The sequence below is a fragment of the Mesoplodon mirus genome (assembly GCF_964341445.2).
Source record: "Mesoplodon mirus genome assembly, chromosome: 1".
Classification (NCBI taxonomy): domain Eukaryota; kingdom Metazoa; phylum Chordata; class Mammalia; order Artiodactyla; family Ziphiidae; genus Mesoplodon; species Mesoplodon mirus.
The window spans coordinates 109701991-109729681 of NC_138976.1; positions in this window are offsets into that span (position 1 = coordinate 109701991).

Below are 27691 nucleotides of genomic sequence, written 5' to 3' on the forward strand. Positions count from 1 at the left end.
CTCACAGTGACACTGACAATGGTTACAGGTCACATGTTGGCCGTGCCCTTGGTGACAGTGCCCATGCAGACAGTACTTATGGTGACAGTGTTATCGGTGATAGTGCCCATGGTGAGAGTGTACATGGTGGTAGTGCACATGGTGGCACTGAAAAATGGTGACAGGGCTCATGGTGACAGTGCTCACGGTAAAAACCCATGCTGACAGTACTCACAGAGACATTGCTCATAGTGGCAGTAACCATGGTGACAGTTCGCACAGTGACAGTGCCCACTGTAGGAGTGCCCATGGAGACATTGCTCATGGTGACACTGACCACGGTGACATTGCCTATGGTGACAGTGCTCATGGTGACAGAGCCCATGTTGACTCTGACCACAGTGAGAATGCTCACGGTGATAGTGCCAATGGTGACAGCACTCATGTTGACAGCACGCATTGTGCAAGGTGCCATGGTGACAGTGACCATGGTGAGAGATCTCACGGTGATAGCACTCACGGTAATAGTCCTGATGGTGACAGTGCAAATGGTGACAATACAGAGGGTGACAGTACTCATGGTGAAAATACCCATGCTAGCAGTTCTCATAGTGACAGTGCTCATGGGGGAAGTACCCATGCTGACAGTGCTCATTGTGGCAGTGCTCATGGTGACAGTACCGATGAGGCCAGTGATTATGGTGATGGTGTTCACAGTGGCTGTGCTCATGGAGATAGTGCTCACGGTGACCGTGCCCATGATGACAGTGCCCAGGGTGACAGTGCTCACGGGGAAAGTGCCAATGATAACATTAACCATGGTGATAGTGCCCCTGGTGACACGGCCCACAGTGACATTGCTCATGGTGATAGTGCCTTTGGTGACATTGCTCATGGTGAAATTGCCCTTCCTGACAATGCTCATGGTGACATTGCCCTTCGAGATAGTACCCATGCTGACAGTGCCCATGGTGATGTGCTCATGTTGACAGTGCTCACAGTGATAGTGCCCATGGTGACATTGCCCATGGTGGAAGTGCCCACGGTGCCCTTGCCAACAGTGACAGTGCCCACGCTGACAGTTCTCATTGTGATAGTGCCCATGGTGACAGTACACATGGTGATAATTGCAATGGTGACAGTGCTCATGGGGACAGTGCTCATGGTTGCAATACCCATGGTGACAGTGCTCAAAATGACAGTGACAGTGGTGGCAGTGACCATGGTGACAGTGCCCACGGTGACATCGCCTATAGTGACACTTCTCACGGTGACATTGCCAATGGTGACAGGGCTCATGTTGACGTGCTTATATTGACAGTGCTCACAGTGATAGTGCCCATGGTGACATTGCCCATGGTGGAATTGCACACAATGCCAGTTCCCACAGTGACAGTGCTCACGCTGAGAGTTGTCATGGTGATAGTGCCCATGGTGACAGTGCACATGGTCATTCTGCCAATGGTGACAGTACTCATGGTTGCAGTACCCATGGTGACAGTGTGCAAAATGGCATTTCCCATGGTGACATTGCCCATGGTGACATTGCCTATGGTGACACATCTCACGGTGACATTTCCCATGGTGACATTGCTCAAGGTGACACACGACATTGTGCCAGTGCCCATGGTGACAGTGCACATTGTGATACTCACAATGGTGACAGTGCTCATGGTGACAGCACTCATGGTGGCAGTACCCAAGGTGACAGTGCTCACAGTGACAGTGCCCACTGTATGAGTGCCCATGTTGACAGTGCTCATGGTGACACTGACCATGGTGACATTGCCTATGGTGACAGTGCTCATGGTGACAGTGCCCATGGTGACACTGACCACAGTGAGAATGCTCACAGTGATAGTGCCAATGGTGCCAGCACTCATGTTGACAGCCCCCATTGTGCAAGGTGCCATGGTGACAGTGACCATGGTGAGAGATCTCACGGTGATAGCGCTCACGGTAATAGTCCTCATGGTGACAGTGCAAATGGTGACAATACACAGGGTGACAGTACACATGGTGAAAATACCCATGGTAGCAGTTCTCATAGTGACAGTGCTCATGGGGGATGTGCCTATGCTGACAGTGCTCATTGTGGCAGTGCTCATGGTGACAGTACCGATGAGGCCAGTGATTATGGTGATGGTGTTCACAGTGGCTGTGCTCATGGAGATAGTGCTCACGGTGACCGTGCCCATGATGACAGTGCCCAGGGTGACAGTGCTCACGGGGAAAGTGCCAATGATAACATTAACCATGGTGATAGTGCCCCTGGTGACACGGCCCACAGTGACATTGCTCATGGTGATAGTGCCATTGGTGACAGTGCTCACGGTGAAGTTGCCCATCCTGACAATGCTCATGGTGACATTGACCTTCGAGATAGTACCCATGTTGACAGTGCCCATGGTGACGTGCTCATGTTGACAGTGCTCAAAGTGATAGTGCCCATGGTGACATTGCCAAGAGTGACAGTGCCCATGCTGACAGTTCTCATTGTGATAGTGCCCATGGTGACAGTGCACATGGTGATACTTGCAATGGTGACAGTGCTCATGGTGACAGCGCTCATGGTTGCAGTACCCATGGTGACAGTGCTCAAAATGACAGTGACAGTGGTGGCAGTGACCATGGTGACAGTGCCCACGGTGACATTGCCTATAGTGACACTTCTCACAGTGACATTGCCCATGGTGACAGGGCTCATGTTGACGTGCTCATATTGACAGTGCTCACAGCGATAATGTCCATGGTGACATTGCCCATGGTGGAATTGCACACAATGCCATTTCCAACAGTGACAGTGCTCACGCTGAGAGTTGTCATGGTGATAGTGCCCATGGTGACAGTGCACATGGTCATACTGCCAATGGTTAAATTACTCATGGTGACAGTACTCATGGTTGCAGTACCCATGGTGACAGTGCTCAAAATGGCAGTTCCCATGGTGACATTGCCCATGGTGACATTGCCTATGGTGACACTTCTCACGGTGACATTTCACATGGTGACATGGCTCATGGTGACACACCACATTGTGCCAGTGCCCATGGTGACAGTGTTCACAGTGAAAGTGCTCATGGTAATACTGTTTACTTTGAGAGTGCCCAAGGTGAAAATACACATGGTGACATTACTCATTGAGAAATTGCCCATGGTTACAATTCTCATAGCAACAGTTATGGTGACAGTGCTCATGGTGGCACTGCCCTGGGTGACAGTGCTCGTGGTGTCAGTGCTCATGGTGACAGTGCTCATGATGAGAGTGCCTATGTTGTTAATTCCCATGGTGACACTTCTCACAGTGACACTGACAATGGTTACAGGTCACATGTTGGCCGTGCCCTTGGTGACAGTGCCCATGCAGACAGTACTTATGGTGACAGTGTTATCGGTGATAGTGCCCATGGTGAGAGTGCACATGGTGGTAGTGCACATGGTGGCACTGAAAAATGGTGACAGGGCTCATGGTGACAGTGCTCACGGTAAAAACCCATGCTGACAGTACTCACAGAGACACTGCTCATAGTGGCAGTAACCATGGTGACAGTTCGCACAGTGACAGTGCCCACTGTAGGAGTGCCCATGGAGGCATTGCTCATGGTGACACTGACCACGGTGACATTGCCTATGGTGACAGTGCTCATGGTGACAGAGCCCATGTTGACTCTGACCACAGTGAGAATGCTCACGGTGATAGTGCCAATGGTGACAGCACTCATGTTGACAGCACGCATTGTGCAAGGTGCCATGGTGACAGTGACCATGGTGAGAGATCTCACGGTGATAGCACTCACGGTAATAGTCCTGATGGTGACAGTGCAAATGGTGACAATACAGAGGGTGACAGTACTCATGGTGAAAATACCCATGCTAGCAGTTCTCATAGTGACAGTGCACATGGGGGAAGTGCCCATGCTGACAGTGCTCATTGTGGGAGTGCTCATGGTGACAGTACCGATGAGGCCAGTGATTATGGTGATGGTGTTCACAGTGGCTGTGCTCATGGAGATAGTGCTCACGGTGACCGTGCCCATGATGACAGTGCCCAGGGTGACAGTGCTCACGGGGAATGTGCCAATGATAACATTAACCATGGTGATAGTGCCCCTGGTGACACGGCCCACAGTGACATTGCTCATGGTGATAGTGCCTTTGGTGACAGTGCTCATGGTGAAATTGCCCTTCCTGACAATGCTCATGGTGACATTGCCCTTCGAGATAGTACCCATGTTGACAGTGCCCATGGTGATGTGCTCATGTTGACAGTGCTCACAGTGATAGTGCCCATGGTGACATTGCCCATGGTGGAAGTGCCCACGGTGCCCTTGCCAACAGTGACAGTGCCCACGCTGCAAGTTCTCATTGTGATAGTGCCCATGGTGACAGTACACATGGTGATAATCGCAATGGTGACAGTGCTCATGGTTGCAATACCCATGGTGACAGTGCTCAAAATGACAGTGACAGTGGTGGCAGTGACCATGGTGACAGTGCCCACGGTGACATTGCCTATAGTGACACTTCTCACAGTGACATTGCCCATGGTGACAGGGCTCATGTTGACGTGCTCATATTGACAGTGCTCACAGCGATAATGTCCATGGTGACATTGCCCATGGTGGAATTGCACACAATGCCATTTCCAACAGTGACAGTGCTCACGCTGAGAGTTGTCATGGTGATAGTGCCCATGGTGACAGTGCACATGGTCATACTGCCAATGGTTAAATTACTCATGGTGACAGTACTCATGGTTGCAGTACCCATGGTGACAGTGCTCAAAATGGCAGTTCCCATGGTGACATTGCCCATGGTGACATTGCCTATGGTGACACTTCTCACGGTGACATTTCCCATGGTGACATGGCTCATGGTGACACACCACATTGTGCCAGTGCCCATGGTGACAGTGTTCACAGTGAAAGTGCTCATGGTAATACTGTTTACTTTGAGAGTGCCCAAGGTGAAAATACACATGGTGACATTACTCATTGAGAAATTGCCCATGGTTACAATTCTCATAGCAACAGTTATGGTGACAGTGCTCATGGTGGCACTGCCCTGGGTGACAGTGCTCGTGGTGTCAGTGCTCATGGTGACAGTGCTCATGATGAGAGTGCCTATGTTGTTAATTCCCATGGTGACACTTCTCACAGTGACACTGACAATGGTTACAGGTCACATGTTGGCCGTGCCCTTGGTGACAGTGCCCATGCAGACAGTACTTATGATGACAGTGTTATCGGTGATAGTGCCCATGGTGAGAGTGCACATGGTGGTAGTGCACATGGTGGCACTGAAAAATGGTGACAGGGCTCATGGTGACAGTGCTCACGGTAAAAACCCATGCTGACAGTACTCACAGAGACACTGCTCATAGTGGCAGTAACCATGGTGACAGTTCGCACAGTGACAGTGCCCACTGTAGGAGTGCCCATGGAGACATTGCTCATGGTGACACTGACCACGGTGACATTGCCTATGGTGACAGTGCTCATGGTGACAGAGCCCATGTTGACTCTGACCACAGTGAGAATGCTCACGGTGATAGTGCCAATGGTGACAGCACTCATGTTGACAGCACGCATTGTGCAAGGTGCCATGGTGACAGTGACCATGGTGAGAGATCTCACGGTGATAGCACTCACGGTAATAGTCCTGATGGTGACAGTGCAAATGGTGACAATACAGAGCGTGACAGTACTCATGGTGAAATTACCCATGCTAGCAGTTCTCATAGTGACAGTGCTCATGGGGGAAGTACCCATGCTGACAGTGCTCATTGTGGCAGTGCTCATGGTGACAGTACCGATGAGGCCAGTGATTATGGTGATGGTGTTCACAGTGGCTGTGCTCATGGAGATAGTGCTCACGGTGACCGTGCCCATGATGACAGTGCCCAGGGTGACAGTGCTCACGGGGAAAGTGCCAATGATAACATTAACCACGGTGATAGTGCCCCTGGTGACACGGCCCACAGTGACATTGCTCATGGTGATAGTGCCATTGGTGACAGTGCTCACGGTGAAGTTGCCCATCCTGACAATGCTCATGGTGACATTGACCTTCGAGATAGTACCCATGTTGACAGTGCCCATGGTGACGTGCTCATGTTGACAGTGCTCAAAGTGATAGTGCCCATGGTGACATTGCCAAGAGTGACAGTGCCCATGCTGACAGTTCTCATTGTGATAGTGCCCATGGTGACAGTGCACATGGTGATACTTGCAATGGTGACAGTGCTCATGGTGACAGCGCTCATGGTTGCAGTACCCATGGTGACAGTGCTCAAAATGACAGTGACAGTGGTGGCAGTGACCATGGTGACAGTGCCCACGGTGACATTGCCTATAGTGACACTTCTCACAGTGACATTGCCCATGGTGACAGGGCTCATGTTGACGTGCTCATATTGACAGTGCTCACAGCGATAATGTCCATGGTGACATTGCCCATGGTGGAATTGCACACAATGCCATTTCCAACAGTGACAGTGCTCACGCTGAGAGTTGTCATGGTGATAGTGCCCAGGGTGACAGTGCACATGGTCATACTGCCAATGGTTAAATTACTCATGGTGACAGTACTCATGGTTGTAGTACCCATGGTGACAGTGCTCAAAATGGCAGTTCCCATGGTGACATTGCCCATGGTGACATTGCCTATGGTGACACTTCTCACGGTGACATTTCCCATGGTGACATGGCTCATGGTGACACACCACATTGTGCCAGTGCCCATGGTGACAGTGTTCACAGTGAAAGTGCTCATGGTAATACTGTTTACTTTGAGAGTGCCCAAGGTGAAAATACACATGGTGACATTACTCATTGAGAAATTGCCCATGGTTACAATTCTCATAGCAACAGTTATGGTGACAGTGCTCATGGTGGCACTGCCCTGGGTGACAGTGCTCGTGGTGTCAGTGCTCATGGTGACAGTGCTCATGATGAGAGTGCCTATGTTGTTAATTCCCATGGTGACACTTCTCACAGTGACACTGACAATGGTTACAGGTCACATGTTGGCCGTGCCCTTGGTGACAGTGCCCATGAAGACAGTACTTATGTTGACAGTGTTATCGGTGATAGTGCCCATGGTGAGAGTGCACATGGTGGTAGTGCACATGGTGGCACTGAAAAATGGTGACAGGGCTCATGGTGACAGTGCTCACGGTAAAAACCCATGCTGACAGTACTCACAGAGACACTGCTCATAGTGGCAGTAACCATGGTGACAGTTCGCACAGTGACAGTGCCCACTGTAGGAGTGCCCATGGAGACATTGCTCATGGTGACACTGACAACGGTGACATTGCCTATGGTGACAGTGCTCATGGTGACAGAGCCCATGTTGACTCTGACCACAGTGAGAATGCTCACGGTGATAGTGCCAATGGTGACAGCATTCATGTTGACAGCACGCATTGTGCAAGGTGCCATGGTGACAGTGACCATGGTGAGAGATCTCACGGTGATAGCACTCACGGTAATAGTCCTGATGGTGACAGTGCAAATGGTGACAATACAGAGGGTGACAGTACTCATGGTGAAAATACCCATGCTAGCAGTTCTCATAGTGACAGTGCTCATGGGGGAAGTGCCCATGCTGACAGTGCTCATTGTGGCAGTGCTCATGGTGACAGTACCGATGAGGCCAGTGATTATGGTGATGGTGTTCACAGTGGCTGTGCTCATGGAGATAGTGCTCACGGTGACCGTGCCCATGATGACAGTGCCCAGGGTGACAGTGCTCACGGGGAAAGTGCCAATGATAACATTAACCATGGTGATAGTGCCCCTGGTGACACGGCCCACAGTGACATTGCTCATGGTGATAGTGCCTTTGGTGACAGTGCTCATGGTGAAATTGCCCTTCCTGACAATGCTCATGGTGACATTGCCCTTCGAGATAGTACCCATGTTGACAGTGCCCATGGTGACGTGCTCATGTTGACAGTGCTCACAGTGATAGTGCCCATGGTGACATTGCCCATGGTGGAAGTGCCCACGGTGCCCTTGCCGACAGTGACAGTGCCCATGCTGACAGTTCTCATTGTGATAGTGCCCATGGTGACAGTACACATGGTGATAATCGCAATGGTGACAGTGCTCATGGTGACAGTGCTCATGGTTGCAATACCCATGGTGACAGTGCTCAAAATGACAGTGACAGTGGTGGCAGTGACCATGGTGACAGTGCCCACGGTGACTTCGCCTATAGTGACACTTCTCACGGTGACATTGCCAATGGTGACAGGGCTCATGTTGACGTGCTTATATTGACAGTGCTCACAGTGATAGTGCCCATGGTGACATTGCCCATGGTGGAATTGCACACAATGCCAGTTCCCACAGTGACAGTGCTCACGCTGAGAGTTGTCATGGTGATAGTGCCCATGGTGACAGTGCACATGTTCATTCTGCCAATGGTGACAGTACTCATGGTTGCAGTACCCATGGTGACAGTGTGCAAAATGGCATTTCCCATGATGACATTGCCCATGGTGACATTGCCTATGGTGACACATCTCACGGTGACATTTCCCATGGTGACATTGCTCAAGGTGACACACGACATTGTGCCAGTGCCCATGGTGACAGGGCACATTGTGATACTCGCAATGGTGACAGTGATCATCGTGACAGCGCTCATGGTGGCAGTACCCAAGGTGACAGTGCTCACAGTGACAGTGCCCACTGTATGAGTGCCCATGTTGAGAGTTCTCATGGTGACACTGTCCATGGTGACATTGCCTATGGTGACAGTGCTCATGGTGACAGTGCCCATGGTGACACTGACCACAGTGGAAATGCTCACAGTGATAGTGCCAATGGTGCCAGCACTCATGTTGACAGCCCCCATTGTGCAAGGTGCCATGGTGACAGTGACCATGGTGAGAGATCTCACGGTGATAGCACTCATGATAATAGTCCTCATGGTGACAGTGCAAATGGTGACAATACACAGGGTGACAGTACACATGGTGAAAATACCCATGGTAGCAGTTCTCATAGTGACAGTGCTCATGGGGGAAGTACCCATGCTGACAGTGCTCATTGTGGCAGTGCTCATGGTGACAGTACCGATGAGGCCAGTGATTATGGTGATGGTGTTCACAGTGGCTGTGCTCATGGAGATAGTGCTCACGGTGACCGTGCCCATGATGACAGTGCCCAGGGTGACAGTGCTCACGGGGAAAGTGCCAATGATAACATTAACCATGGTGATAGTGCCCCTGGTGACACGGCCCACAGTGACATTGCTCATCGTGATAGTGCCATTGGTGACAGTGCTCACGGTGAAGTTGCCCATCCTGACAATGCTCATGGTGACATTGACCTTCGAGATAGTACCCATGTTGACAGTGCCCATGGTGACGAGCTCATGGTGACAGTGCTCAAAGTGATAGTGCCCATGGTGACATTGCCAAGAGTGACAGTGCCCATGCTGACAGTTCTCATTGTGATAGTGCCCATGGTGACAGTGCACATGGTGATACTTGCAATGGTGACAGTGCTCATGGTGACAGTGCTCATGGTTGCAGTACCCATGGTGACAGTGCTCAAAATGACAGTGACAGTGGTGGCAGTGACCATGGTGACAGTGCCCACGGTGACATTGCCTATAGTGACACTTCTCACAGTGACATTGCCCATGGTGACAGGGCTCATGTTGACGTGCTCATATTGACAGTGCTCACAGCGATAATGTCCATGGTGACATTGCCCATGGTGGAATTGCACACAATGCCATTTCCAACAGTGACAGTGCTCACGCTGAGAGTTGTCATGGTGATAGTGCCCATGGTGACAGTGCACATGGTCATATTGCCAATGGTTAAATTACTCATGGTGACAGTACTCATGGTTGCAGTACCCATGGTGACAGTGCTCAAAATGGCAGTTCCCATGGTGACATTGCCCATGGTGACATTGCCTATGGTGACACTTCTCACGGTGACATTTCCCATGGTGACATGGCTCATGGTGACACACCACATTGTGCCAGTGCCCATGGTGACAGTGTTCACAGTGAAAGTGCTCATGGTAATACTGTTTACTTTGAGAGTGCCCAAGGTGAAAATACACATGGTGACATTACTCATTGAGAAATTGCCCATGGTTACAATTCTCATAGCAAGAGTTATGGTGACAGTGCTCATGGTGGCTCTGCCCTGGGTGACAGTGCTCGTGGTGTCAGTGCTCATGGTGACAGTGCTCAAGATGAGAGTGCCTATGTTGTTAATTCCCATGGTGACACTTCTCACAGTGACACTGACAATGGTTACAGGTCACATGTTGGCCGTGCCCTTGGTGACAGTGCCCATGCAGACAGTACTTATGGTGACAGTGTTATCGGTGATAGTGCCCATGGTGAGAGTGTACATGGTGGTAGTGCACATGGTGGCACTGAAAAATGGTGACAGGGCTCATGGTGACAGTGCTCACGGTAAAAACCCATGCTGACAGTACTCACAGAGACATTGCTCATAGTGGCAGTAACCATGGTGACAGTTCGCACAGTGACAGTGCCCACTGTAGGAGTGCCCATGGAGACATTGCTCATGGTGACACTGACCACGGTGACATTGCCTATGGTGACAGTGCTCATGGTGACAGAGCCCATGTTGACTCTGACCACAGTGAGAATGCTCACGGTGATAGTGCCAATGGTGACAGCACTCATGTTGACAGCACGCATTGTGCAAGGTGCCATGGTGACAGTGACCATGGTGAGAGATCTCACGGTGATAGCACTCACGGTAATAGTCCTGATGGTGACAGTGCAAATGGTGACAATACAGAGCGTGACAGTACTCATGGTGAAATTACCCATGGTAGCAGTTCTCATAGTGACAGTGCTCATGGGGGAAGTACCCATGCTGACAGTGCTCATTGTGGCAGTGCTCATGGTGACAGTACCGATGAGGCCAGTGATTATGGTGATGGTGTTCACAGTGGCTGTGCTCATGGAGATAGTGCTCACGGTGACCGTGCCCATGATGACAGTGCCCAGGGTGACAGTGCTCACGGGGAAAGTGCCAATGATAACATTAACCATGGTGATAGTGCCCCTGGTGACACGGCCCACAGTGACATTGCTCATGGTGATAGTGCCATTGGTGACAGTGCTCACGGTGAAGTTGCCCATCCTGACAATGCTCATGGTGACATTGACCTTCGAGATAGTACCCATGTTGACAGTGCCCATGGTGACGTGCTCATGTTGACAGTGCTCACAGTGATAGTGCCCATGGTGACATTGCCAAGAGTGACAGTGCCCATGCTGACAGTTCTCATTGTGATAGTGCCCATGGTGACAGTGCACATGGTGATACTTGCAATGGTGACAGTGCTCATGGTGACAGCGCTCATGGTTGCAGTACCCATGGTGACAGTGCTCAAAATGACAGTGACAGTGGTGGCAGTGACCATGGTGACAGTGCCCACGGTGACATTGCCTATAGTGACACTTCTCACAGTGACATTGCCCATGGTGACAGGGCTCATGTTGACGTGCTCATATTGACAGTGCTCACAGCGATAATGGCCATGGTGACATTGCCCATGGTGGAATTGCACACAATGCCATTTCCAACAGTGACAGTGCTCACGCTGAGAGTTGTCATGGTGATAGTGCCCATGGTGACAGTGCACATGGTCATACTGCCAATGGTTAAATTACTCATGGTGACAGTACTCATGGTTGCAGTACCCATGGTGACAGTGCTCAAAATGGCAGTTCCCATGGTGACATTGCCCATGGTGACATTGCCTATGGTGACACTTCTCACGGTGACATTTCACATGGTGACATGGCTCATGGTGACACACCACATTGTGCCAGTGCCCATGGTGACAGTGTTCACAGTGAAAGTGCTCATGGTAATACTGTTTACTTTGAGAGTGCCCAAGGTGAAAATACACATGGTGACATTACTCATTGAGAAATTGCCCATGGTTACAATTCTCATAGCAACAGTTATGGTGACAGTGCTCATGGTGGCACTGCCCTGGGTGACAGTGCTCGTGGTGTCAGTGCTCATGGTGACAGTGCTCATGATGAGAGTGCCTATGTTGTTAATTCCCATGGTGACACTTCTCACAGTGACACTGACAATGGTTACAGGTCACATGTTGGCCGTGCCCTTGGTGACAGTGCCCATGCAGACAGTACTTATGGTGACAGTGTTATCGGTGATAGTGCCCATGGTGAGAGTGCACATGGTGGTAGTGCACATGGTGGCACTGAAAAATGGTGACAGGGCTCATGGTGACAGTGCTCACGGTAAAAACCCATGCTGACAGTACTCACAGAGACACTGCTCATAGTGGCAGTAACCATGGTGACAGTTCGCACAGTGACAGTGCCCACTGTAGGAGTGCCCATGGAGGCATTGCTCATGGTGACACTGACCACGGTGACATTGCCTATGGTGACAGTGCTCATGGTGACAGAGCCCATGTTGACTCTGACCACAGTGAGAATGCTCACGGTGATAGTGCCAATGGTGACAGCACTCATGTTGACAGCACGCATTGTGCAAGGTGCCATGGTGACAGTGACCATGGTGAGAGATCTCACGGTGATAGCACTCACGGTAATAGTCCTGATGGTGACAGTGCAAATGGTGACAATACAGAGGGTGACAGTACTCATGGTGAAAATACCCATGCTAGCAGTTCTCATAGTGACAGTGCTCATGGGGGAAGTGCCCATGCTGACAGTGCTCATTGTGGGAGTGCTCATGGTGACAGTACCGATGAGGCCAGTGATTATGGTGATGGTGTTCACAGTGGCTGTGCTCATGGAGATAGTGCTCACGGTGACCGTGCCCATGATGACAGTGCCCAGGGTGACAGTGCTCACGGGGAAAGTGCCAATGATAACATTAACCATGGTGATAGTGCCCCTGGTGACACGGCCCACAGTGACATTGCTCATGGTGATAGTGCCTTTGGTGACAGTGCTCATGGTGAAATTGCCCTTCCTGACAATGCTCATGGTGACATTGCCCTTCGAGATAGTACCCATGTTGACAGTGCCCATGGTGATGTGCTCATGTTGACAGTGCTCACAGTGATAGTGCCCATGGTGACATTGCCCATGGTGGAAGTGCCCACGGTGCCCTTGCCAACAGTGACAGTGCCCATGCTGACAGTTCTCATTGTGATAGTGCCCATGGTGACAGTACACATGGTGATAATCGCAATGGTGACAGTGCTCATGGTGACAGTGCTCATGGTTGCAATACCCATGGTGACAGTGCTCAAAATGACAGTGACAGTGGTGGCAGTGACCATGGTGACAGTGCCCACGGTGACATCGCCTATAGTGACACTTCTCACGGTGACATTCCCAATGGTGACAGGGCTCATGTTGACGTGCTTATATTGACAGTGCTCACAGTGATAGTGCCCATGGTGACATTGCCCATGGTGGAATTGCACACAATGCCAGTTCCCACAGTGACAGTGCTCACGCTGAGAGTTGTCATTGTGATAGTGCCCATGGTGACAGTGCACATGGTCATTCTGCCAATGGTGACAGTACTCATGGTTGCAGTACCCATGGTGACAGTGTGCAAAATGGCATTTCCCATGATGACATTGCCCATGGTGACATTGCCTATGGTGACACATCTCACGGTGACATTTCCCATGGTGACATTGCTCAAGGTGACACACGACATTGTGCCAGTGCCCATGGTGACAGTGCACATTGTGATACTCACAATGGTGACAGTGCTCATGGTGACAGCACTCATGGTGGCAGTACCCAAGGTGACAGTGCTCACAGTGACAGTGCCCACTGTATGAGTGCCCATGTTGACAGTGCTCATGGTGACACTGACCATGGTGACATTGCCTATGGTGACAGTGCTCATGGTGACAGTGCCCATGGTGACACTGACCACAGTGAGAATGCTCACAGTGATAGTGCCAATGGTGCCAGCACTCATGTTGACAGCCCCCATTGTGCAAGGTGCCATGGTGACAGTGACCATGGTGAGAGATCTCACGGTGATAGCGCTCATGGTAATAGTCCTCATGGTGACAGTGCAAATGGTGACAATACACAGGGTGACAGTACACATGGTGAAAATACCCATGGTAGCAGTTCTCATAGTGACAGTGCTCATGGGGGAAGTACCCATGCTGACAGTGCTCATTGTGGCAGTGCTCATGGTGACAGTACCGATGAGGCCAGTGATTATGGTGATGGTGTTCACAGTGGCTGTGCTCATGGAGATAGTGCTCACGGTGACCGTGCCCATGATGACAGTGCCCAGGGTGACAGTGCTCACGGGGAAAGTGCCAATGATAACATTAACCATGGTGATAGTGCCCCTGGTGACACGGCCCACAGTGACATTGCTCATGGTGATAGTGCCATTGGTGACAGTGCTCACGGTGAAGTTGCCCATCCTGACAATGCTCATGGTGACATTGACCTTCGAGATAGTACCCATGTTGACAGTGCCCATGGTGACGTGCTCATGTTGACAGTGCTCAAAGTGATAGTGCCCATGGTGACATTGCCAAGAGTGACAGTGCCCATGCTGACAGTTCTCATTGTGATATTGCCCATGGTGACAGTTCACATGGTGATACTTGCAATGGTGACAGTGCTCATGGTGACAGCGCTCATGGTTGCAGTACCCATGGTGACAGTGCTCAAAATGACAGTGACAGTGGTGGCAGTGACCATGGTGACAGTGCCCACGGTGACATTGCCTATAGTGACACTTCTCACAGTGACATTGCCCATGGTGACAGGGCTCATGTTGACGTGCTCATATTGACAGTGCTCACAGCGATAATGTTCATGGTGACCTTGCCCATGGTGGAATTGCACACAATGCCATTTCCAACAGTGACAGTGCTCACGCTGAGAGTTGTCATGGTGATAGTGCCCATGGTGACAGTGCACATGGTCATACTGCCAATGGTTAAATTACTCATGGTGACAGTACTCATGGTTGCAGTACCCATGGTGACAGTGCTCAAAATGGCAGTTCCCATGGTGACATTGCCCATGGTGACATTGCCTATGGTGACACTTCTCACGGTGACATTTCCCATGGTGACATGGCTCATGGTGACACACCACATTGTGCCAGTGCCCATGGTGACAGTGTTCACAGTGAAAGTGCTCATGGTAATACTGTTTACTTTGAGAGTGCCCAAGGTGAAAATACACATGGTGACATTACTCATTGAGAAATTGCCCATGGTTACAATTCTCATAGCAACAGTTATGGTGACAGTGCTCATGGTGGCACTGCCCTGGGTGACAGTGCTCGTGGTGTCAGTGCTCATGGTGACAGTGCTCATGATGAGAGTGCCTATGTTGTTAATTCCCATGGTGACACTTCTCACAGTGACACTGACAATGGTTACAGGTCACATGTTGGCCGTGCCCTTGGTGACAGTGCCCATGCAGACAGTACTTATGGTGACAGTGTTATCGGTGATAGTGCCCATGGTGAGAGTGCACATGGTGGTAGTGCACATGGTGGCACTGAAAAATGGTGACAGGGCTCATGGTGACAGTGCTCACGGTAAAAACCCATGCTGACAGTACTCACAGAGACACTGCTCATAGTGGCAGTAACCATGGTGACAGTTCGCACAGTGACAGTGCCCACTGTAGGAGTGCCCATGGAGACATTGCTCATGGTGACACTGACCATGGTGACATTGCCTATGGTGACAGTGCTCATGGTGACAGAGCCCATGTTGACTCTGACCACAGTGAGAATGCTCACGGTGATAGTGCCAATGGTGACAGCACTCATGTTGACAGCACGCATTGTGCAAGGTGCCATGGTGACAGTGACCATGGTGAGAGATCTCACGGTGATAGCGCTCACGGTAATAGTCCTGATGGTGACAGTGCAAATGGTGACAATACAGAGGGTGACAGTACTCATGGTGAAAATACCCATGCTAGCAGTTCTCATAGTGACAGTGCTCATGGGGGAAGTACCCATGCTGACAGTGCTCATTGTGGCAGTGCTCATGGTGACAGTACCGATGAGGCCAGTGATTATGGTGATGGTGTTCACAGTGGCTGTGCTCATGGAGATAGTGCTCACGGTGACCGTGCCCATGATGACAGTGCCCAGGGTGACAGTGCTCACGGGGAAAGTGCCAATGATAACATTAACCATGGTGATAGTGCCCCTGGTGACACGGCCCACAGTGACATTGCTCATGGTGATAGTGCCTTTGGTGACAGTGCTCATGGTGAAATTGCCCTTCCTGACAATGCTCATGGTGACATTGCCCTTCGAGATAGTACCCATGTTGACAGTGCCCATGGTGACGTGCTCATGTTGACAGTGCTCACAGTGATAGTGCCCATGGTGACATTGCCCATGGTGGAAGTGCCCACGGTGCCCTTGCCAACAGTGACAGTGCCCACGCTGACAGTTCTCATTGTGATACTGCCCATGGTGACAGTACACATGGTGATAATTGCAATGGTGACAGTGCTCATGGTGACAGTGCTCATGGTTGCAATACCCATGGTGACAGTGCTCAAAATGACAGTGACAGTGGTGGCAGTGACCATGGTGACAGTGCCCACGGTGACATCGCCTATAGTGACACTTCTCACGGTGACATTGCCAATGGTGACAGGGCTCATGTTGACGTGCTTATATTGACAGTGCTCACAGTGATAGTGCCCATGGTGACATTGCCCATGGTGGAATTGCACACAATGCCAGTTCCCACAGTGACAGTGCTCACGCTGAGAGTTGTCATGGTGATAGTGCCCATGGTGACAGTGCACATGGTCATTCTGCCAATGGTGACAGTACTCATGGTTGCAGTACCCATGGTGACAGTGTGCAAAATGGCATTTCCCATGGTGACATTGCCCATGGTGACATTGCCTATGGTGACACATCTCACGGTGACATTTCCCATGGTGACATTGCTCAAGGTGACACACGACATTGTGCCAGTGCCCATGGTGACAGTGCACATTGTGATAATCACAATGGTGACAGTGCTCATGGTGACAGCACTCATGGTGGCAGTACCCAAGGTGACAGTGCTCACAGTGACAGTGCCCACTGTATGAGTGCCCATGTTGACAGTGCTCATGGTGACACTGACCATGGTGACATTGCCTATGGTGACAGTGCTCATGGTGACAGTGCCCATGGTGACACTGACCACAGTGAGAATGCTCACAGTGATAGTGCCAATGGTGCCAGCACTCATGTTGACAGCCCCCATTGTGCAAGGTGCCATGGTGACAGTGACCATGGTGAGAGATCTCACGGTGATAGCGCTCACGGTAATAGTCCTCATGGTGACAGTGCAAATGGTGACAATACACAGGGTGACAGTACACATGGTGAAAATACCCATGGTAGCAGTTCTCATAGTGACAGTGCTCATGGGGGATGTGCCCATGCTGACAGTGCTCATTGTGGCAGTGCTCATGGTGACAGTACCGATGAGGCCAGTGATTATGGTGATGGTGTTCACAGTGGCTGTGCTCATGGAGATAGTGCTCACGGTGACCGTGCCCATGATGACAGTGCCCAGGGTGACAGTGCTCACGGGGAAAGTGCCAATGATAACATTAACCATGGTGATAGTGCCCCTGGTGACACGGCCCACAGTGACATTGCTCATGGTGATAGTGCCATTGGTGACAGTGCTCACGGTGAAGTTGCCCATCCTGACAATGCTCATGGTGACATTGACCTTCGAGATAGTACCCATGTTGACAGTGCCCATGGTGACGTGCTCATGTTGACAGTGCTCAAAGTGATAGTGCCCATGGTGACATTGCCAAGAGTGACAGTGCCCATGCTGACAGTTCTCATTGTGATAGTGCCCATGGTGACAGTGCACATGGTGATACTTGCAATGGTGACAGTGCTCATGGTGACAGCGCTCATGGTTGCAGTACCCATGGTGACAGTGCTCAAAATGACAGTGACAGTGGTGGCAGTGACCATGGTGACAGTGCCCACGGTGACATTGCCTATAGTGACACTTCTCACAGTGACATTGCCCATGGTGACAGGGCTCATGTTGACGTGCTCATATTGACAGTGCTCACAGCGATAATGTCCATGGTGACATTGCCCATGGTGGAATTGCACACAATGCCATTTCCAACAGTGACAGTGCTCACGCTGAGAGTTGTCATGGTGATAGTGCCCATGGTGACAGTGCACATGGTCATACTGCCAATGGTTAAATTACTCATGGTGACAGTACTCATGGTTGCAGTACCCATGGTGACAGTGCTCAAAATGGCAGTTCCCATGGTGACATTGCCCATGGTGACATTGCCTATGGTGACACTTCTCACGGTGACATTTCCCATGGTGACATGGCTCATGGTGACACACCACATTGTGCCAGTGCCCATGGTGACAGTGTTCACAGTGAAAGTGCTCATGGTAATACTGTTTACTTTGAGAGTGCCCAAGGTGAAAATACACATGGTGACATTACTCATTGAGAAATTGCCCATGGTTACAATTCTCATAGCAACAGTTATGGTGACAGTGCTCATGGTGGCACTGCCCTGGGTGACAGTGCTCGTGGTGTCAGTGCTCATGGTGACAGTGCTCATGATGAGAGTGCCTATGTTGTTAATTCCCATGGTGACACTTCTCACAGTGACACTGACAATGGTTACAGGTCACATGTTGGCCGTGCCCTTGGTGACAGTGCCCATGCAGACAGTACTTATGGTGACAGTGTTATCGGTGATAGTGCCCATGGTGAGAGTGCACATGGTGGTAGTGCACATGGTGGCACTGAAAAATGGTGACAGGGCTCATGGTGACAGTGCTCACGGTAAAAACCCATGCTGACAGTACTCACAGAGACACTGCTCATAGTGGCAGTAACCATGGTGACAGTTCGCACAGTGACAGTGCCCACTGTAGGAGTGCCCATGGAGACATTGCTCATGGTGACACTGACCACGGTGACATTGCCTATGGTGACAGTGCTCATGGTGACAGAGCCCATGTTGACTCTGACCACAGTGAGAATGCTCACGGTGATAGTGCCAATGGTGACAGCACTCATGTTGACAGCACGCATTGTGCAAGGTGCCATGGTGACAGTGACCATGGTGAGAGATCTCACGGTGATAGCACTCACGGTAATAGTCCTGATGGTGACAGTGCAAATGGTGACAATACAGAGGGTGAGAGTACTCATGGTGAAAATACCCATGCTAGCAGTTCTCATAGTGACAGTGCTCACGGGGGAAGTGCCCATGCTGACAGTGCTCATTGTGGCAGTGCTCATGGTGACAGTACCGATGAGGCCAGTGATTATGGTGATGGTGTTCACAGTGGCTGTGCTCATGGAGATAGTGCTCACGGTGACCGTGCCCATGATGACAGTGCCCAGGGTGACAGTGCTCACGGGGAAAGTGCCAATGATAACATTAACCATGGTGATAGTGCCCCTGGTGACACGGCCCACAGTGACATTGCTCATGGTGATAGTGCCTTTGGTGACAGTGCTCATGGTGAAATTGCCCTTCCTGACAATGCTCATGGTGACATTGCCCTTCGAGATAGTACCCATGTTGACAGTGCCCATGGTGATGTGCTCATGTTGACAGTGCTCACAGTGATAGTGCCCATGGTGACATTGCCCATGGTGGAAGTGCCCACGGTGCCCTTGCCAACAGTGACAGTGCCCATGCTGACAGTTCTCTTTGTGATAGTGCCCATGGTGACAGTACACATGGTGATAATCGCAATGGTGACAGTGCTCATGGTGACAGTGCTCATGGTTGCAATACCCATGGTGACAGTGCTCAAAATGACAGTGACAGTGGTGGCAGTGACCATGGTGACAGTGCCCACGGTGACATCGCCTATAGTGACACTTCTCACGGTGACATTGCCAATGGTGACAGGGCTCATGTTGACGTGCTTATATTGACAGTGCTCACAGTGATAGTGCCCATGGTGACATTGCCCATGGTGGAATTGCACACAATGCCAGTTCCCACAGTGACAGTGCTCACGCTGATAGTTGTCATGGTGATAGTGCCCATGGTGACAGTGCACATGGTCATTCTGCCAATGGTGACAGTACTCATGGTTGCAGTACCCATGGTGACAGTGTGCAAAATGGCATTTCCCATGATGACATTGCCCATGGTGACATTGCCTATGGTGACACATCTCACGGTGACATTTCCCATGGTGACATTGCTCAAGGTGACACACGACATTGTGCCAGTGCCCATGGTGACAGTGCACATTGTGATACTCACAATGGTGACAGTGCTCATGGTGACAGCACTCATGGTGGCAGTACCCAAGGTGACAGTGCTCACAGTGACAGTGCCCACTGTATGAGTGCCCATGTTGACAGTGCTCATGGTGACACTGACCATGGTGACATTGCCTATGGTGACAGTGCTCATGGTGACAGTGCCCATGGTGACACTGACCACAGTGAGAATGCTCACAGTGATAGTGCCAATGGTGCCAGCACTCATGTTGACAGCCCCCATTGTGCAAGGTGCCATGGTGACAGTGACCATGGTGAGAGATCTCACGGTGATAGCGCTCACGGTAATAGTCCTCATGGTGACAGTGCAAATGGTGACAATACACAGGGTGACAGTACACATGGTGAAAATACCCATGGTAGCAGTTCTCATAGTGACAGTGCTCATGGGGGATGTGCCCATGCTGACAGTGCTCATTGTGGCAGTGCTCATGGTGACAGTACCGATGAGGCCAGTGATTATGGTGATGGTGTTCACAGTGGCTGTGCTCATGGAGATAGTGCTCACGGTGACCGTGCCCATGATGACAGTGCCCAGGGTGACAGTGCTCACGGGGAAAGTGCCAATGATAACATTAACCATGGTGATAGTGCCCCTGGTGACACGGCCCACAGTGACATTGCTCATGGTGATAGTGCCATTGGTGACAGTGCTCACGGTGAAGTTGCCCATCCTGACAATGCTCATGGTGACATTGACCTTCGAGATAGTACCCATGTTGACAGTGCCCATGGTGACGTGCTCATGTTGACAGTGCTCAAAGTGATAGTGCCCATGGTGACATTGCCAAGAGTGACAGTGCCCATGCTGACAGTTCTCATTGTGATAGTGCCCATGGTGACAGTGCACATGGTGATACTTGCAATGGTGACAGTGCTCATGGTGACAGCGCTCATGGTTGCAGTACCCATGGTGACAGTGCTCAAAATGACAGTGACAGTGGTGGCAGTGACCATGGTGACAGTGCCCACGGTGACATTGCCTATAGTGACACTTCTCACAGTGACATTGCCCATGGTGACAGGGCTCATGTTGACGTGCTCATATTGACAGTGCTCACAGCGATAATGTCCATGGTGACATTGCCCATGGTGGAATTGCACACAATGCCATTTCCAACAGTGACAGTGCTCACGCTGAGAGTTGTCATGGTGATAGTGCCCATGGTGACAGTGCACATGGTCATACTGCCAATGGTTAAATTACTCATGGTGACAGTACTCATGGTTGCAGTACCCATGGTGACAGTGCTCAAAATGGCAGTTCCCATGGTGACATTGCCCATGGTGACATTGCCTATGGTGACACTTCTCACGGTGACATTTCCCATGGTGACATGGCTCATGGTGACACACCACATTGTGCCAGTGCCCATGGTGACAGTGTTCACAGTGAAAGTGCTCATGGTAATACTGTTTACTTTGAGAGTGCCCAAGGTGAAAATACACATGGTGACATTACTCATTGAGAAATTGCCCATGGTTACAATTCTCATAGCAAGAGTTATGGTGACAGTGCTCATGGTGGCTCTGCCCTGGGTGACAGTGCTCGTGGTGTCAGTGCTCATGGTGACAGTGCTCAAGATGAGAGTGCCTATGTTGTTAATTCCCATGGTGACACTTCTCACAGTGACACTGACAATGGTTACAGGTCACATGTTGGCCGTGCCCTTGGTGACAGTGCCCATGCAGACAGTACTTATGGTGACAGTGTTATCGGTGATAGTGCCCATGGTGAGAGTGCACATGGTGGTAGTGCACATGGTGGCACTGAAAAATGGTGACAGGGCTCATGGTGACAGTGCTCACGGTAAAAACCCATGCTGACAGTACTCACAGAGACACTGCTCATAGTGGCAGTAACCATGGTGACAGTTCGCACAGTGACAGTGCCCACTGTAGGAGTGCCCATGGAGACATTGCTCATGGTGACACTGACCACGGTGACATTGCCTATGGTGACAGTGCTCATGGTGACAGAGCCCATGTTGACTCTGACCACAGTGAGAATGCTCACGGTGATAGTGCCAATGGTGACAGCACTCATGTTGACAGCACGCATTGTGCAAGGTGCCATGGTGACAGTGACCATGGTGAGAGATCTCACGGTGATAGCACTCACGGTAATAGTCCTGATGGTGACAGTGCAAATGGTGACAATACAGAGCGTGAGAGTACTCATGGTGAAAATACCCATGCTAGCAGTTCTCATAGTGACAGTGCTCATGGGGGAAGTACCCATGCTGACAGTGCTCATTGTGGCAGTGCTCATGGTGACAGTACCGATGAGGCCAGTGATTATGGTGATGGTGTTCACAGTGGCTGTGCTCATGGAGATAGTGCTCACGGTGACCGTGCCCATGATGACAGTGCCCAGGGTGACAGTGCTCACGGGGAAAGTGCCAATGATAACATTAACCATGGTGATAGTGCCCCTGGTGACACGGCCCACAGTGACATTGCTCATGGTGATAGTGCCTTTGGTGACAGTGCTCATGGTGAAATTGCCCTTCCTGACAATGCTCATGGTGACATTGCCCTTCGAGATAGTACCCATGTTGACAGTGCCCATGGTGATGTGCTCATGTTGACAGTGCTCACAGTGATAGTGCCCATGGTGACATTGCCCATGGTGGAAGTGCCCACGGTGCCCTTGCCAACAGTGACAGTGCCCACGCTGACAGTTCTCATTGTGATAGTGCCCATGGTGACAGTACACATGGTGATAATCGCAATGGTGACAGTGCTCATGGTGACAGTGCTCATGGTTGCAATACCCATGGTGACAGTGCTCAAAATGACAGTGACAGTGGTGGCAGTGACCATGGTGACAGTGCCCACGGTGACATCGCCTATAGTGACACTTCTCACGGTGACATTGCCAATGGTGACAGGGCTCATGTTGACGTGCTTATATTGACAGTGCTCACAGTGATAGTGCCCATGGTGACATTGCCCATGGTGGAATTGCACACAATGCCAGTTCCCACAGTGACAGTGCTCACGCTGAGAGTTGTCATGGTGATAGTGCCCATGGTGACAGTGCACATGGTCATTCTGCCAATGGTGACAGTACTCATGGTTGCAGTACCCATGGTGACAGTGTGCAAAATGGCATTTCCCATGGTGACATTGCCCATGGTGACATTGCCTATGGTGACACACCTCACGGTGACATTTCCCATGGTGACATTGCTCAAGGTGACACACGACATTGTGCCAGTGCCCATGGTGACAGTGCACATTGTGATACTCACAATGGTGACAGTGCTCATGGTGACAGCACTCATGTTGGCAGTACCCAAGGTGACAGTGCTCACAGTGACAGTGCCCACTGTATGAGTGCCCATGTTGACAGTGCTCATGGTGACACTGACCATGGTGACATTGCCTATGGTGACAGTGCTCATGGTGACAGTGCCCATGGTGACACTGACCACAGTGAGAATGCTCACAGTGATAGTGCCAATGGTGCCAGCACTCATGTTGACAGCCCCCATTGTGCAAGGTGCCATGGTGACAGTGACCATGGTGAGAGATCTCACGGTGATAGCGCTCACGGTAATAGTCCTCATGGTGACAGTGCAAATGGTGACAATACACAGGGTGACAGTACACATGGTGAAAATACCCATGGTAGCAGTTCTCATAGTGACAGTGCTCATGGGGGATGTGCCCATGCTGACAGTGCTCATTGTGGCAGTGCTCATGGTGACAGTACCGATGAGGCCAGTGATTATGGTGATGGTGTTCACAGTGGCTGTGCTCATGGAGATAGTGCTCACGGTGACCGTGCCCATGATGACAGTGCCCAGGGTGACAGTGCTCACGGGGAAAGTGCCAATGATAACATTAACCATGGTGATAGTGCCCCTGGTGACACGGCCCACAGTGACATTGCTCATGGTGATAGTGCCATTGGTGACAGTGCTCACGGTGAAGTTGCCCATCCTGACAATGCTCATGGTGACATTGACCTTCGAGATAGTACCCATGTTGACAGTGCCCATGGTGACGTGCTCATGTTGACAGTGCTCAAAGTGATAGTGCCCATGGTGACATTGCCAAGAGTGACAGTGCCCATGCTGACAGTTCTCATTGTGATAGTGCCCATGGTGACAGTGCACATGGTGATACTTGCAATGGTGACAGTGCTCATGGTGACAGCGCTCATGGTTGCAGTACCCATGGTGACAGTGCTCAAAATGACAGTGACAGTGGTGGCAGTGACCATGGTGACAGTGCCCACGGTGACATTGCCTATAGTGACACTTCTCACAGTGACATTGCCCATGGTGACAGGGCTCATGTTGACGTGCTCATATTGACAGTGCTCACAGCGATAATGTCCATGGTGACATTGCCCATGGTGGAATTGCACACAATGCCATTTCCAACAGTGACAGTGCTCACGCTGAGAGTTGTCATGGTGATAGTGCCCATGGTGACAGTGCACATGGTCATACTGCCAATGGTTAAATTACTCATGGTGACAGTACTCATGGTTGCAGTACCCATGGTGACAGTGCTCAAAATGGCAGTTCCCATGGTGACATTGCCCATGGTGACATTGCCTATGGTGACACTTCTCACGGTGACATTTCCCATGGTGACATGGCTCATGGTGACACACCACATTGTGCCAGTGCCCATGGTGACAGTGTTCACAGTGAAAGTGCTCATGGTAATACTGTTTACTTTGAGAGTGCCCAAGGTGAAAATACACATGGTGACATTACTCATTGAGAAATTGCCCATGGTTACAATTCTCATAGCAAGAGTTATGGTGACAGTGCTCATGGTGGCACTGCCCTGGGTGACAGTGCTCGTGGTGTCAGTGCTCATGGTGACAGTGCTCATGATGAGAGTGCCTATGTTGTTAATTCCCATGGTGACACTTCTCACAGTGACACTGACAATGGTTACAGGTCACATGTTGGCCGTGCCCTTGGTGACAGTGCCCATGCAGACAGTACTTATGGTGACAGTGTTATCGGTGATAGTGCCCATGGTGAGAGTGCACATGGTGGTAGTGCACATGGTGGCACTGAAAAATGGTGACAGGGCTCATGGTGACAGTGCTCACGGTAAAAACCCATGCTGACAGTACTCACAGAGACACTGCTCATAGTGGCAGTAACCATGGTGACAGTTCGCACAGTGACAGTGCCCACTGTAGGAGTGCCCATGGAGACATTGCTCATGGTGACACTGACCACGGTGACATTGCCTATGGTGACAGTGCTCATGGTGACAGAGCCCATGTTGACTCTGACCACAGTGAGAATGCTCACGGTGATAGTGCCAATGGTGACAGCACTCATGTTGACAGCACGCATTGTGCAAGGTGCCATGGTGACAGTGACCATGGTGAGAGATCTCACGGTGATAGCACTCACGGTAATAGTCCTGATGGTGACAGTGCAAATGGTGACAATACAGAGGGTGAGAGTACTCATGGTGAAAATACCCATGGTAGCAGTTCTCATAGTGACAGTGCTCACGGGGGAAGTGCCCATGCTGACAGTGCTCATTGTGGCAGTGCTCATGGTGACAGTACCGATGAGGCCAGTGATTATGGTGATGGTGTTCACAGTGGCTGTGCTCATGGAGATAGTGCTCACGGTGACCGTGCCCATGATGACAGTGCCCAGGGTGACAGTGCTCACGGGGAAAGTGCCAATGATAACATTAACCATGGTGATAGTGCCCCTGGTGACACGGCCCACAGTGACATTGCTCATGGTGATAGTGCCTTTGGTGACAGTGCTCATGGTGAAATTGCCCTTCCTGACAATGCTCATGGTGACATTGCCCTTCGAGATAGTACCCATGTTGACAGTGCCCATGGTGATGTGCTCATGTTGACAGTGCTCACAGTGATAGTGCCCATGGTGACATTGCCCATGGTGGAAGTGCCCACGGTGCCCTTGCCAACAGTGACAGTGCCCATGCTGACAGTTCTCATTGTGATAGTGCCCATGGTGACAGTACACATGGTGATAATCGCAATGGTGACAGTGCTCATGGTGACAGTGCTCATGGTTGCAATACCCATGGTGACAGTGCTCAAAATGACAGTGACAGTGGTGGCAGTGACCATGGTGACAGTGCCCACGGTGACATCGCCTATAGTGACACTTCTCACGGTGACATTGCCAATGGTGACAGGGCTCATGTTGACGTGCTTATATTGACAGTGCTCACAGTGATAGTGCCCATGGTGACATTGCCCATGGTGGAATTGCACACAATGCCAGTTCCCACAGTGACAGTGCTCACGCTGATAGTTGTCATGGTGATAGTGCCCATGGTGACAGTGCACATGGTCATTCTGCCAATGGTGACAGTACTCATGGTTGCAGTACCCATGGTGACAGTGTGCAAAATGGCATTTCCCATGATGACATTGCCCATGGTGACATTGCCTATGGTGACACATCTCACGGTGACATTTCCCATGGTGACATTGCTCAAGGTGACACACGACATTGTGCCAGTGCCCATGGTGACAGTGCACATTGTGATACTCACAATGGTGACAGTGCTCATGGTGACAGCACTCATGGTGGCAGTACCCAAGGTGACAGTGCTCACAGTGACAGTGCCCACTGTATGAGTGCCCATGTTGACAGTGCTCATGGTGACACTGACCATGGTGACATTGCCTATGGTGACAGTGCTCATGGTGACAGTGCCCATGGTGACACTGACCACAGTGAGAATGCTCACAGTGATAGTGCCAATGGTGCCAGCACTCATGTTGACAGCCCCCATTGTGCAAGGTGCCATGGTGACAGTGACCATGGTGAGAGATCTCACGGTGATAGCGCTCACGGTAATAGTCCTCATGGTGACAGTGCAAATGGTGACAATACACAGGGTGACAGTACACATGGTGAAAATACCCATGGTAGCAGTTCTCATAGTGACAGTGCTCATGGGGGATGTGCCCATGCTGACAGTGCTCATTGTGGCAGTGCTCATGGTGACAGTACCGATGAGGCCAGTGATTATGGTGATGGTGTTCACAGTGGCTGTGCTCATGGAGATAGTGCTCACGGTGACCGTGCCCATGATGACAGTGCCCAGGGTGACAGTGCTCACGGGGAAAGTGCCAATGATAACATTAACCATGGTGATAGTGCCCCTGGTGACACGGCCCACAGTGACATTGCTCATGGTGATAGTGCCATTGGTGACAGTGCTCACGGTGAAGTTGCCCATCCTGACAATGCTCATGGTGACATTGACCTTCGAGATAGTACCCATGTTGACAGTGCCCATGGTGACGTGCTCATGTTGACAGTGCTCAAAGTGATAGTGCCCATGGTGACATTGCCAAGAGTGACAGTGCCCATGCTGACAGTTCTCATTGTGATAGTGCCCATGGTGAC